Source organism: Triticum urartu, chromosome 7A, assembly GCF_056163025.1.
Source record: "Triticum urartu cultivar PI428250 chromosome 7A, HENAU_Tu73, whole genome shotgun sequence".
In the NCBI taxonomy this organism is placed as follows: Eukaryota; Viridiplantae; Streptophyta; class Magnoliopsida; order Poales; family Poaceae; genus Triticum; species Triticum urartu.
In genome coordinates this window covers 221,821,340-221,834,285 of record NC_141879.1, presented here as the reverse complement: position 1 = coordinate 221,834,285, position 12,946 = coordinate 221,821,340, and positions in this window count along the sequence as shown.

The window sequence follows — 12,946 nt, the reverse complement described above, 5'->3', positions numbered from 1 at the left end:
GCAGACCAACTACTCTGAATTGAATATTAGAGAATACACTAAAAATATTCTAGCCACCCAATTGCGCGGGTGCACATGCTAGTTCTCCTTGATGGTAGCTAGAACTACGTCGTTATTTCCCCGGAGAGGGAGGGATGATGCAGCACAGCGGTGTTAGGTATTTCCCTCAGTTGTGAAACCAAGGTTATCGAATCAGTAGGAGAACCAAGCAACACAACGTAAACAGCCCCTGCACACAAATAACAACACCTCACAACCCGACGTGTTAAAGGGGTTGTCAATCCCTTTCGGGTAACAGCGCCAGAAATTGGTGCGTGATGGTAAAAAGGTTGTAATAGATGTGATAAATAGATCGCAAATAAAATAAAGTGCACCAAAGTACTTTTGTATTTTTGGTTTAATAGATCTGAAAAATAAAAGCAAGGAAAAAGTAGATCGCAAAGGTAAATATATGAGAAATAAGACCCGTGGGCCGTAGGTTTCACTAGTGGCTTCTCTCAAGAAAAATAGCAAACGGTGGGTAAAAAAATTACTGTTGGGCAATTGATAAAACTTCGAATAATTATGATGATATCCAGGCAATGATCGTTACATAGGCATCACGTCCAAGATTAGTAGACTGACTCCTGCCTGCATCTACAACTATTACTCCACACATCGACCGCTATCCAGCATGCATCTAGTGTATTAATTTCATGGAAAACGGAGTAATGCAATAAGAACAATGACATGATGTAGACAAGATTCCTTTATTTATATGGCGGTAGATATAGATCTCGTCTTTTTATCCTTAGTAGCAATGATACATACATGTCGGTTCCCTTTCTTTCACTGGGATCAAGCACCGTAAGATCGAACCCAGTACCGGGCACCTCTTCCCATTGCAAAATAAATAGATCGAGTTGGCCAGACAAAACCCAAATATCGGAGAAGAAATACGAGGCTATAAGAGATCATGCATAAAAGAGATCAAGAAACTCAAATACTTTCATGGATATAAAAACATAGATCTGATCATAAACTCGAAGTCTATCAATCCTAACAAACACACCGCAAAAGAGTTACATCATATGGATCTCCAAGAGACCATTGTATTGAGGATCAAGAGAGAGAGAGAGATGAAGCCATATAGCTACTAACTACGGACCCAAAGGTCTACAAAGAACTACTCACGCATCATCGGAGATGCACCAATGCAAGTGATGAACCCCTTCGTGATGGTGTCTAGATTGGATCTGGTGATTCTGGACTCTGCGGCGGCTGGATGAATATTTCGTCGACTCCCCTAGGATTCTGTTATTTTTTGGGTATTTATAGAGCAAAGAGGCGGTCCGGGGGTACCCGAGGTGGGCACAACCCACCAGGGCGCGCCAGGAGGCCCTGGCGCGCCCTGGTAGGTTGTCCCCTCCTCAGGACTCCCCCAGGTGCAACCAGGGCCCATATGCTTCCTTTTGGCCTAGAAAAAATCATTGTAAAGTTTCGTGCCATTTGGACTCCGTTTGATATTGATATCCTGCGATGTAAAAAACATGGAAAAAACAGGAACTGGCACTGGGCACTATGTCAATAGGTTAGTACCAAATAATGATATAAAATGACTATAAAATGATTATAAAACATCCCAGATTGATAATAAAACAACATGGAACAATCAAAAATTATAGATACGTTGAAGAAGTATCAGCGTCCACCGCCGTGTTTCGCACGTCGAAGCCACAACCGCGCTCGCACTTCTGTCACTGCCGCTGGTTCCCGGGGTGCTCGACGCGGCAGCTCACGCAGGCCAGGTGCCCTCCCTTGCACTGCACAAATCAATTGAACAGGACATCAATCAAGAAACCCGCACCTTGCTCGATCAGCCGAACGGACGAGGTGTATTCAAACCTAATACACTGGAGGCTTCAAGGGGCAGAGGCACAAGGGGCAATGGAGTAAGGTGAGGTCCATCGAGACCATAGAGAGCTCCATCATCGGGTCCTGTTCCGTGTGCATGATCTCGCCCTCCTCGTGGACAACCATCTCTCGCTTTAGGGCCGGGGCATTACAAAGCTTTACCATCACATATTCATACTACTTTAAGGTGCATTAAATCAACACATGCAAGTATCAAAAGGAGTGTCACGGCATGCATGCATGCGTTGTAATTAATGCATCGGTAAACACAAATTATTGAAATATATCAAGTGAAGTGCTTTGAGGTGTCGTGTCAACTCGTAAAACAATGAGAAGTTTTGTTACTACAATGCCCTCTCCCTCGCGGACTGAGCTCCGGTGCCTTAACTGCACCTGCCTTTGGCTGTATGATAGGTGGGCCAGCCACCTGTTGGGCCCACCTATCATACACGCAAAGGCAGGAGCAGTAAGTCAATGAAGCTGCGTCCCTCCCTCGCCCATGAGCGTGGTGGCTGGTAGGACTAGGAGAAGCTTTCGCTACACGCCGTCCCTCCCACACGCAGTGGACATGTAGTAGTTCATTCGGTTTTAGATGCCCAGAAGCATACTGTAGTACTCCTCCACTGCAGTAGTACTCCATGATTGTTCGACTTCCCGAAGAGGCGAAGAGCCAAGCGCAGCCCGGACGCTCGTGTGGCAGCTTCATGTGTAGAGTAGTCTAGGATAGCATGTACTGTGCTTCTAAGCTTAAACCATTTTATAGACCTTCCTACTTCCTTTATTTTTCGTTTTCATTAATCATATATCTGAATTTTCTCCCACTTTCTTTTTTGATGTAAATTGAGTTTTCTCCAGTACTTTTCCCTAGAACCAACTCAACTGTCCCACGTCTAGCCTATAATAATAATAATACCCCACGTCCTATTAACTCATCAAATTAAAATGATATTTTATTTCGTTAATTGAAAGTTCTTACAAAATAATAATAATAATTGTTTATATATAACTTGGCAAGTTAACTCCTAGTGATTGCGTACATAAGCTTGCAAAGATTTTACTGACCAATGCAGTAATAGACGTGCAATAATGTCTTTATGTTTTTGTCGGCGTCCTGAGAACGGGGGTCCCTAGACTTGCCTGCCTGCGGCCCACGGTGTGGCTGGGCTGGCAGGTCTGTACGGCCCATCTTCATCGACAAGGCATTAGAGACCCTCGCAAGGGGCCAAGCCTCGCGAGGCGGATGACGCAAGACCTCCTCAGGAGCGGCCTCGCGAGGCAGGCTCACGAGGGGCGGAGAGATCAAGGCAAGGCAAACCGCGCGAGGTCCGCGTGATGTGAGCCATGACGATCGAGACCAGGCAGGCGCCAGCGCACGCACTGTCCTTGTTTCCTCTTTGGTGCCAAGGGGGCAAGCGCAAGCGCGCAGTACCGAGGCATCAAGCAAAGGTTTCCATATTGGTGCAACGAGACAAAGACCAGAAGGACGGCAGGACAGAGGTCACCATGGAACCCAAGACGGCGTCATCGCCAGAGCCTTTCGCAGGCGAAGACCACCTTTTGTCAGGATAACTTGTACTAGTTGTCCCCTTTCGAATTGGCTGTTGTTGGCTCCCTTCCCGCTCAATATTTAGGGAGAGGACCAGGGCCTATATATGTAGAACTAGCCACCATAGTGCGAAGGACGAGAGAAGAGGGACCTGAGCAGATCCAAGATCATCTCACCCGCACTAGTTCACCGAGCACAAGAACACCTCAACCTCAGGAGGTTGTTCTTCCCCTTGTAACTGTTCTTCATCAGCCCAAGAGTTAATCCACCACCACACTAGAGTAGGGTATTACAGCACAACGGTGGCCCGAACCAGTATAAATTTTGTGTCTTTCTGTGTTGTGAGTTCGTTGAGTTCATCTGTGAGATCTTAGAGAGCTAGGGCGTGGATCGATAGGGAGAAAACCTTTGCACGCACCCCAGTGTTCGAACCTCAAGGGTTTGCCGGAACCCGTGATCCGACATTTGGCGCGCCATGTAGGGGTGCATCGAAGCTTCCTTCCGTCGCTCCGCGCTCCGTTGCTTCGCCGTCTCCATGGCAGACGCGTGCCGCACTCGTGCTGAGCGTCGGGCTGCCCTCGCCGCCCACGCTGCTCAAACGGCTCCCGTCGGCGGGCCACCTCATCGTTCCCCGTCGCTTGCCGCCAGCGCCGCCATAGGCCCAGCGTGGAACGAGCAATAAGCATCCTCGCTGCACCCCTCGGTGCGGCGGGACGGCCGCACCGCCACTCCATCACTGACCCTGGCCGGTTCTTCTCCCACGCACGTCGCCCTCCCATGGATGCGCGGGCTGTGCTCCTCACAGTGCATGAGCTCCTGCGCTACCGTCCGGTAGACGACCTCTACGAGGACTGGCTCGACCGCATCGCCGAGCTTGTCCGCGCCATAGGGGGATCCCCTGCGCCGTCCCTCTCTCCGCCTCGCCCTCCGCCAGCTACGGGCGACGTAGCTCACGGAGCGCCTCCACCACCTCAGCCCCAAGACGGCGCCCTGGCGCCAAGACGCGCGGCTCCGTGACGCGACCCGCCGCGTCCCGCGCCCGCGCATCAAGAGAGAAGCTGTCAAGAAGTCCCTCGGCCGCAAAAAAACACTCCGCCGCTCCTCGCGCCACCGCGCCAAGACCGGCTGCTACGGCAAGTCCGCGCGCCACCTGTAGCGGCAAGGCGTGGACCCCATCAAGACCAAGTTCCACCCCCAAGGCGGGTCCCGGTGACCATAGCTGGCTGCCGCGCTTTAACCCTCGAGCAGTGCAGCGTCGCCTGGCCGGGCAATTTCAAGCCAGATCTGCCTCCTCGCTACGACGGCACCCCCGACCCCGAAGAGTTCTTGCAGCTCTATGAGCTAAGCATCGAAGCGGCTAACGGCGACGAGAAGGTCATGGAGAACTAGTTTCCCATGGCTCTCAAGGAAGGCGCCCGCTCCTGGCTCCTGAACCCGTCTCCGGGCTCAATCTCCTCCTGGGAAGAAATGCGCACCCACTTCATCGCCAACTTCCAGGGCACTCGCGACCGCCCCCCGATCGCGGGCGACCTGCGCCGCATCAAGCAACAACCAGGAGAGACCCTGCAGAAGTACATTTAACGCTTCAACAACGCACGGATCAAGATCCCCAAGGTGACCGACGAGGCCATCATCTTTGCGTTCTCTGATGGCGTCCGCGACGTCAAGATGAAGGAGGAGCTCGCCATCCATGAAGAGCTGTGCACGACCCTGGAGCTGTTCAACATCGCAGCCGTTCGTTCTGCGCCTTCCACACCCTGAACACCCACAACACCAGCGACTATCAAGAGCTCAGGGCCATTCACGAAGGGCACTTCGGTCGACGCCCCGAGCGCGGCGACCGGGGCTACGGCCGAGGAGGAGGACGTGGTGGCGGACGCTAGGATGACCGTGGCCCGCGCCAAGAGTGGCGCGATTGGCCTCGTGAGGACCGCTGGCAGGATCAGTCTCGCGAGGGCGCTTGGAGGGATCAGCCTCGTGAGGATCGTCCTCAAGGAAACGTCGGGCTCCCTCCGCTGCCACCACCGCCAAGAAGGAATGACGAACACCATCAAGACGAGGGGGCTAGGGGCTTCTAGGAACCACGCGCTATTGTCTGCATCTTGGGTGGAGCCTAGGCCCCAGCCTCGCAGCGTATCTTCAAGCAGTTTGCTCGTGAAGTGAATGCAGTCCTCCCCAAGCTCGAAGCCACGCGCCCACTCAGATGGTCCCAGTGCCCCATTATGTTCAACTCGGCAGACCAGCTCAAGTGCGCAGCTACCGCTGGCACCCTCCCGATACTTTGTTCCCCAGTCATCAGCAACGTGCAAGTTACCAAGACCCTTATCGACGGCGGCATAGGGCTCAACGTCCTATCCGTCGACACGTTCGACAGCCTCCAAGTGCCGTATGACCAGCTTCAGCCCACCAAGCCTTTCTTAGGAGTAACCGACGGTTCTACCACACCGATAGGGCAGGTCCGCCTCCCTGTCACCTTCAGGGAACACAAGAACTGCCGCACCGAGCTCATCGACTTCGACGTCGCGCATATCCGTCTGTCGTACAACGCCATCCTAGGGTATCCAGCCCTGGCCAAGTTCAAGGTAGTGACCCATCACGGCTACAATGTCCTCAAGATGCCGGGAAGCAGCGGGATCATCACGGTCCCATGTGAAGAAAGAGATGCGGTGTGCTCCCTTGAGCGTGCTTTCCAAGCTGCAGCAATCGACGACCCCGACAGCAAGGGCGAGGGCCCTCCTGAGGCCATCCCCAAGAAGAAAAAGTAGCTGCGACGCGCAGGACCTCAGGAGGGTGACGCCACGGCCAGAGTCTCGTCAGGATCAGCGCCCGCTCCATGGGCGTCTCCCTCCATCACATAGGAAGGCGCGCCTGGCGCTCTTCTCGGGCAGGGCTCGGGGGCTTTCTTCTAGAAGGCCTCAGACTTTGCCCACATTACGAGGGAGGCGCTTGGGCACACTTGGAGGCGTGCTTCGCGGCATGTCTCCCTCAGGAGGGCACATGGCAAGGATTGCCCACCGTTCAGGAGTTCATCACCAAGACCACCCAGGAGTTGCAAGACGCAAGGGCCATGCGTGGCGACCGCCGCTCGCGAGGCACAGCTTCCCATCCAGGCGAGGATGCCGAGCTACGTGTTTGCATCGGCGTTCCAGGGCTCAACAGGGCCGCTTCTCAGGAGCTTTTTTGGCCTTCGCGCGTGGGACACTGCAAGGGCCCACCGCATAGCTACGTTCGCATGCCCTTTGGCCTGCCAAGTGTATCGTCCGCCTACCAGCGCAACTTGTGGCACATCCTAGCAGATCAGCAAGCCTGGCACCACGCCATCCTGATGGAGATGGAGACGGTCCTCAAGGAACCACCTGAGCCCCCAGATACTCCCGAGGCTCAGAGCTCCGGAGGCTCGTGAGGAGCAACCCCTTTGCCGTGCACCTTCAGCTGCCTCAACTCTCCTTCGTCAACATGACCAGGTGACATCTTTCCAAGTTCATTCAGCTGGGAGCGCCCCTCGGGCTGCATCATTCCCAGGCCGCGTGGGTCCATCCCTGTGGCATGTATCCCTTTTCTTATGTCTTTAGCTTACCTTGTTGGGGCGCCCCTTGGGCTGCATCATCTCCAAGTCGCTCCGGCCTGACCAAGTGGCACGTATCTCTCATGCACTTGCTTAAGCCAGCTACTCTCATGTTCGATCTACCTATGATTACTACCTGCTCAATCTTCGCCTCCCACAGGGCCTCAGCACGCTGGCACGACGCTGGTGCATGGTTCCGTCCCTACCACGTCGATAAACCTGAGCGGTCGAGCTCTGGCTCACGGCACGCCCTGCATACGTCACCTCACCAGGCCCTTAGTGCCTTCACCCCCTCGCGGAGCAACCAGTGGCAGGCTGGCAACCATAACGGCAGATCGTGTTCTTCCTTGTTCTGGCTCACAGAAATCTCACGAGGATAGCACCAGGAGGCACCGCAAGCTCCCACCTCTGCCAAGTAATCCGCTTGCACGTTAAAAGGGAGGCTCCTGAGCATCGCGACTCAGGAGCTCTTACTGCCTCTCCAACACTCACCCCGGGCCTTGACCACGACACGCAACCTGGCATACCCGCAGTGGCTGAGCTCGCTCGAGGGCCGGGACCTGAGGATGTAGAGCACAAAGGAGAGCATTGAAGGGGGAGGACTCGTATGGGCCTGTCCTAGCTACGCTACGGATGATCGCGCACCGGTCTGGCGCATCACGAAGATTCGACCCCGGACCGCCAAGATAAGTCACGAGCTTAGATCAACTAATCGTTGGGACCTAGGGGACACGCTCGCCACAACCCTGTTGCGGCAACGTTGCCTCCCTTTCTTATCTTACCACAACTGCTTGAGCGCTAAAGGGAACCCCCTGAGCATCGCGCCTCAGAGGCTCTTACTGGACCTCGGGCCGCTCACCTCCTGGCCTTGACCACGGCACGCGACCTGGCATACCAGTGACGGCTGAAGCTTGCCTGGGGACCGGGACTTGTCAGCATAGAGCAACAAGCTGTCGAGAGGTTGGAAAGGGAAGACCGAGCCTAAACAGGACTTGTGCTAACAAGGCTTCCTTAATTGGGATAACATCAACAAAGACATTGCAAACCCTTTACATGCCCCTACGGGGACTTCTTGATTCCTCACAGGGAACAAAAGACGCGAACCTAGGAGAATCCTATCTACACACCCCCGCGGCCGACGCCATCATCAATAGTGGGTCGCGGGAGGTCAGCGCCAACCACATCCAGATCAGCGACGGCGGCGGCCGGACGATGCAGCCTTGCTCCGGGCGCGGCGAGAGCTCGGGGGCACGTAGCTGTCGTTACTCGTCTCCGGAGTCTCGTAGAGCTCAGGAAAACCGTTGGACTCCCAAGAGTCGCTGCTGCTGGGGCAGCCCCGAGCGGAGCGCGCCTCGTTCTGGCGCTCTCCTTCGGGGCAGCACTCCAAGTGGCGACCCTACGCGTCGAAGACCTTCAAGAACAATGTGGAGGCGCCGTCGTACTCTAAGTGGATCGCGAGGGTGCCCTCCGCACGGCAAACCCGCGCGACCTCGCCCCAGCCGTGGGTCATGAAGATCTTGCCGGTGGAGACTGCTTCAACCTCCGCTCCGGTTGCCGGAGCGTCGCAGTCAGCATGCTGCAACTAGAGCTTGAGAGGCCCCCTCGGTGGCATCATGTCGGAGAAGAAGCGCGGGAAACGGATCCAGGAGCTTGGGGGAATCGCCACCCATAGCACGAGCTCGCATGAGGAGTCCACGGCGTGGACTCCAAGAGCAACAGCACTCGTCGCCGCGGTGCGTCGACCTTGGCCGCGGTGCGCGCACCGATGCCCGTCGCTTCTTCCTCCCGAGCCTCCAGCTTGGGCGTACAAGGGAAGTGGATAACCAGGAGGAGGCCGCTTGCACCAAGGCCTCGTCACCACCTGCTTCTCCGCGGCGTCGCGGCGGTGGATCGACCTCTTCTTCGGCGGGAGCAGCGCCGGCACGTCGAGAGGAACCTTTCCCTTCTCCTCAGCAGAAAACCTACGGATCGGCACCATTGAAGTTGCTGCTAGCAGTGGGGCGGAGGAAGAAGGAGCGAGTGGAATGGGAGAAGATGAGCGATGGAGGCTCTGCCCCCCTCCCCATTTATAGCAGGAGAAGGCTAACTAGCACCCCCAGGATCATAGGTAATGATGGATCTCCTGCATGTCGCAGGGACTTGTCAAGTCGGGCAGTTGCCGAGGTAGCATGGGGAAGCGGAGACGCCCACGTCCAATCATCCGTCACGCATCAACCGAGGCCTCGGGCTTTGGGGGCCCGCGGCGCTCCACGCTTGACCCTTTGGCTTCGCCTCGAAGCCAAGCCCGAGCGCGCCTTGGGCCCGGGGGCTACTGTCGGCGTCCTAGGAACGGGGGTCCCCAGACTTGCCTGCCTACGGCCCATGGCGTGGCTGGGCTGGCAGGTCTGTACGGCCCATCTTCATCGACAAGCCATTCAAGACCCTTGCAAGGGGCCAAGCCTCGCGAGGCAGACGATGCAAGACCTCCTTAGGAGCAGCCTCGCCAGGCAGGCTCACGAGGGGCGGAGAGATCAAGGCAAGGCAAACCTCGCAAGGTCCGCATGACGTGAGCCATGATGATCTAGACCAGGCGGGCGCCAGCGCGCGCAGTGTCCTTGTTTCCTCTTTGGTGCCAAGGGGGCAAGCGCAGGTGCGGAGTATCGAGGCATCAAGCAAAGGTTTGCATATTGGTGCAACGAGACCAAGACCAGAAGGACGACAGGATGGAGGTCACCATGGAGCCCAAGATGGCGTCATCACCAGAGCCTTTGGCAGGCAAAGACCACCTTTTGTCAGGATAACTTGTACTAGCTGTCCCCTTTCAAATTGGCTATTGTTGGCTCCCTTCCCGCTCAATATTTGGGGAGAGGACCAGGGCCTATATATGTAGAACTAGCCACCACAGTGAGAAGGACGAGAGAAGAGGGACCTGAGCAGATCAAAGATCATCTCACCCGCACTAGTTCACCGAGCACAAGAACACCTCAACCTTAGGAGGCTGTTCTTCCCCTTGTAATTGTTCTTCATCAGCCCAAGAGGCAATCCACCACCACACTGGAGTAGGGTATTACACCACAACGGTGGCCCGAACCAGTATAAATCCTGTGTCTTTCTGTGTTGTGAGTTCGTTGAGTTCATCTGTGAGATCTTAGAGAGCTAGGGCGTGGATCCATAGGGAGAAAACCTTCGCGCGCACCCTAGGGTGCGAACCTCAAGGGTTTGCTAGAACTCGTGATCCTACAGTTTTTATAATATTTCTCCGTCCAGTCCAACATGATATTTTCACCCAGCCCATCAAGTCCACGGATTTTGAGAAAAATGCAAATGGGCTTTAAATTCTACCATATATATAAACGGGCTGCAATGATGCTACATCATTGTTTCACACAGCTCACCGAATGGACTAAAAAAATGGACTGGCTGACATGTGGGCCAGTAGGTCGAAGCCTAAGCAAGGAATTCTTCTTCAATCTCTCGTCTTCTTCCCCCAGCGCTGCCAGGACCGCCTGCTCTAGCCTTCAGCGTCTAGCGGCGTTGTTTTGCGCACCTTGTAGCGAAACGCTACCCTGCCGATGGCCAGGCCATCCCTCCATTCCGCACCTCCTGTTATTCTTTGCCGAGTGTAGGCCCACACCGCACCCGAACCAGTCAAGTTTCCCACTCCCACTATAAAAAAGACACATCCGTGACATTTTGGGCCAAGCGAATTTTTTTTTCTGTCATACATATGACACTTCTATGATGATAATTGTGACAAAACCCAGTATCATCATAGATGTGGTGGGCTCCTACTTCTATGAAAAAAAATCATGATAGAAAATGGGCTTTTTGTCCTGGGCAGGCCGGAGACGCAGCTGCATGACATTCTTTGGGCCGTCCATGACGGAAAAAACCGTGGTAGAAGCGAGGGGGAGGAAAATTTTGAGGAGTTCCCGGTTACGGTGGGAGGTCGAGGGCCGAGCGATGCGCGTTTCTCCCGTACACGTACGCGTGTGTGTGCGAGGCCTTTTCTCTAACTGAACCCGAGCGAGGCGTTGGGCTCTAACTGAACCCGAGTGATTGCACTGCAGGCTACGTGTTACTGAACCCGAGCGATCGAGCGATTCCTTCGCTACTGCTGCTAACTGAAGCCGATCGATGCTGCCTCTGGATGAACAGTGAGCATTGCGGGGGGGGGGGGGGGGGGTGGATGAATAGTTCCCGGTGGGGGTGGATGAACAGGACCCCGATCGATCGAGCCGGTTGGGGCTGGATGAACAATACCCCGTGGAGGGCTGGATGAACAGAACCACCCCGTGGAGGGCAGGATGAACAGTAGACGGTGGAGGGCAGGATGAACAGTAGCCCGTGGAGGGGTGGTTGAACACGAGCCCGTGGAGAGGGCTGGTTGAACAGTAGCCGGTGGAGTAGCGCGCGGTGGAGGCTGGATGAACAGGAGCCCGTGGATGAACAGTCGCAGGTGGAGGCTGGAGGAGGTCCACGGTGGATGAACAGTAGCTCGTGGAGGCTGGAGGGGGTCGACGGTGGAGATGAACAGTATCCCATGGAGTCCCGTTTTGCGGTACGCCACACCCCTCCCGATGAACAGGACCCCCGTTTCGACCGTAGCACTCCAACACAAGTCCGTTTCGTCCGTTTTGTGGTACGCCACACCCCTCCTAATCAACAGGACCCCCGTTTCGACCGTAGGAGGTCCGTTTCCTCCGTTTTGCGGTACGCCAGACCCCTCCCAATGAACCGAATCCTGTTTCGAACGTGGTCGGTCGAACACAAGGCCGTTTCCTCCGTTCTGCGGTACGCCAGGCCTCGTTTCCATCGCATGTTCCATCCAAGCCCTCCCGATGAACACGACGCATTCCGTTGCCTTCCCATGAACATGACGCATTCCGTTGCCTCCCCATGAACATGACGCATTCCGTTGCCTCCCCATGAACACGCCGACGACGCTGTTTCTCCGTTCCGACCCAGCCATGTACACGAGCCCTGCCCGTACGTATGCGCGAGTAGGCGTTCGAGACCCCGCCCGTATGTACACATACGTGGCCGTATTTTATTTCTTGCACCCTGGCCGCCTCTACTATGACACATGCACGCCTCTACATCGACCAGTATATATGTACGTACACGTTCGCGACCAGAATGACAACGCTACGTACGCTTCGACCAGGTGGGTCCCGACTGCCAGGCACTTCCTGGCATGCGAAGATGTAGCTGGTGGGTCCCAGCAGTCAGGGGGGCGAAATACGGTGGCCCGTCCGGTGGGTCCTGCTGTCAGGTGGAGGAATAATTATTTTGCACGTAATAAGGAGGCACTTCCTTGCTGCGGCCGTGGACCCAGCTGTCAGCCTCTCCACGTACAGTCCACGTCCGATGGAAGCCGTTCCTTGACCATGTTGACCACGCCGCGCCGAGAGCACCAGGGTGGTGGACGACGGCGAGGCCTAGGAAGGGGACGACGCGGAGCTGGGGAAGATGCAACAGTGAATGCCACGCGTAGAGGAGTACGAGGGTTCACTGGTTCGCTGCGGTGTGAGGCTGTCGTCGCCGCAGAATAACAGGGGGTGTGAGTGAGTAGAGGGATGGCCTGGCCAGCGGTGGGAGTAGTAGGGGCGGTGAGGCCTCCGCCGCATCGCAGCCGGCCACGGGAGGCAGGAGCACGAGGCACGACCGGCGCTGGTTTGGGCGGCTGGAGCAAGAAGACCAGAGGTTGAAGAAGCACTACGGCCGTTGGATGGACATCGTACGGTCACTGGAGCTAGAATCGTGCATATTGACTAAGTTGACAAAGCCCTCCGTCCCCGTCAACTTAGTAGGCCCACAAGTCAGCCTGCCACTATACTGGGTCCCAACTAACAGGGGGAGTATTCATTTTTTTGTGCATAATAAGGAGGCACTTCCTTGCGTGCGAAGATATAGCTGGTGGGTCCGAGCTGTCAGCGGCGGTAACGTTTTTTTCGTGAAAT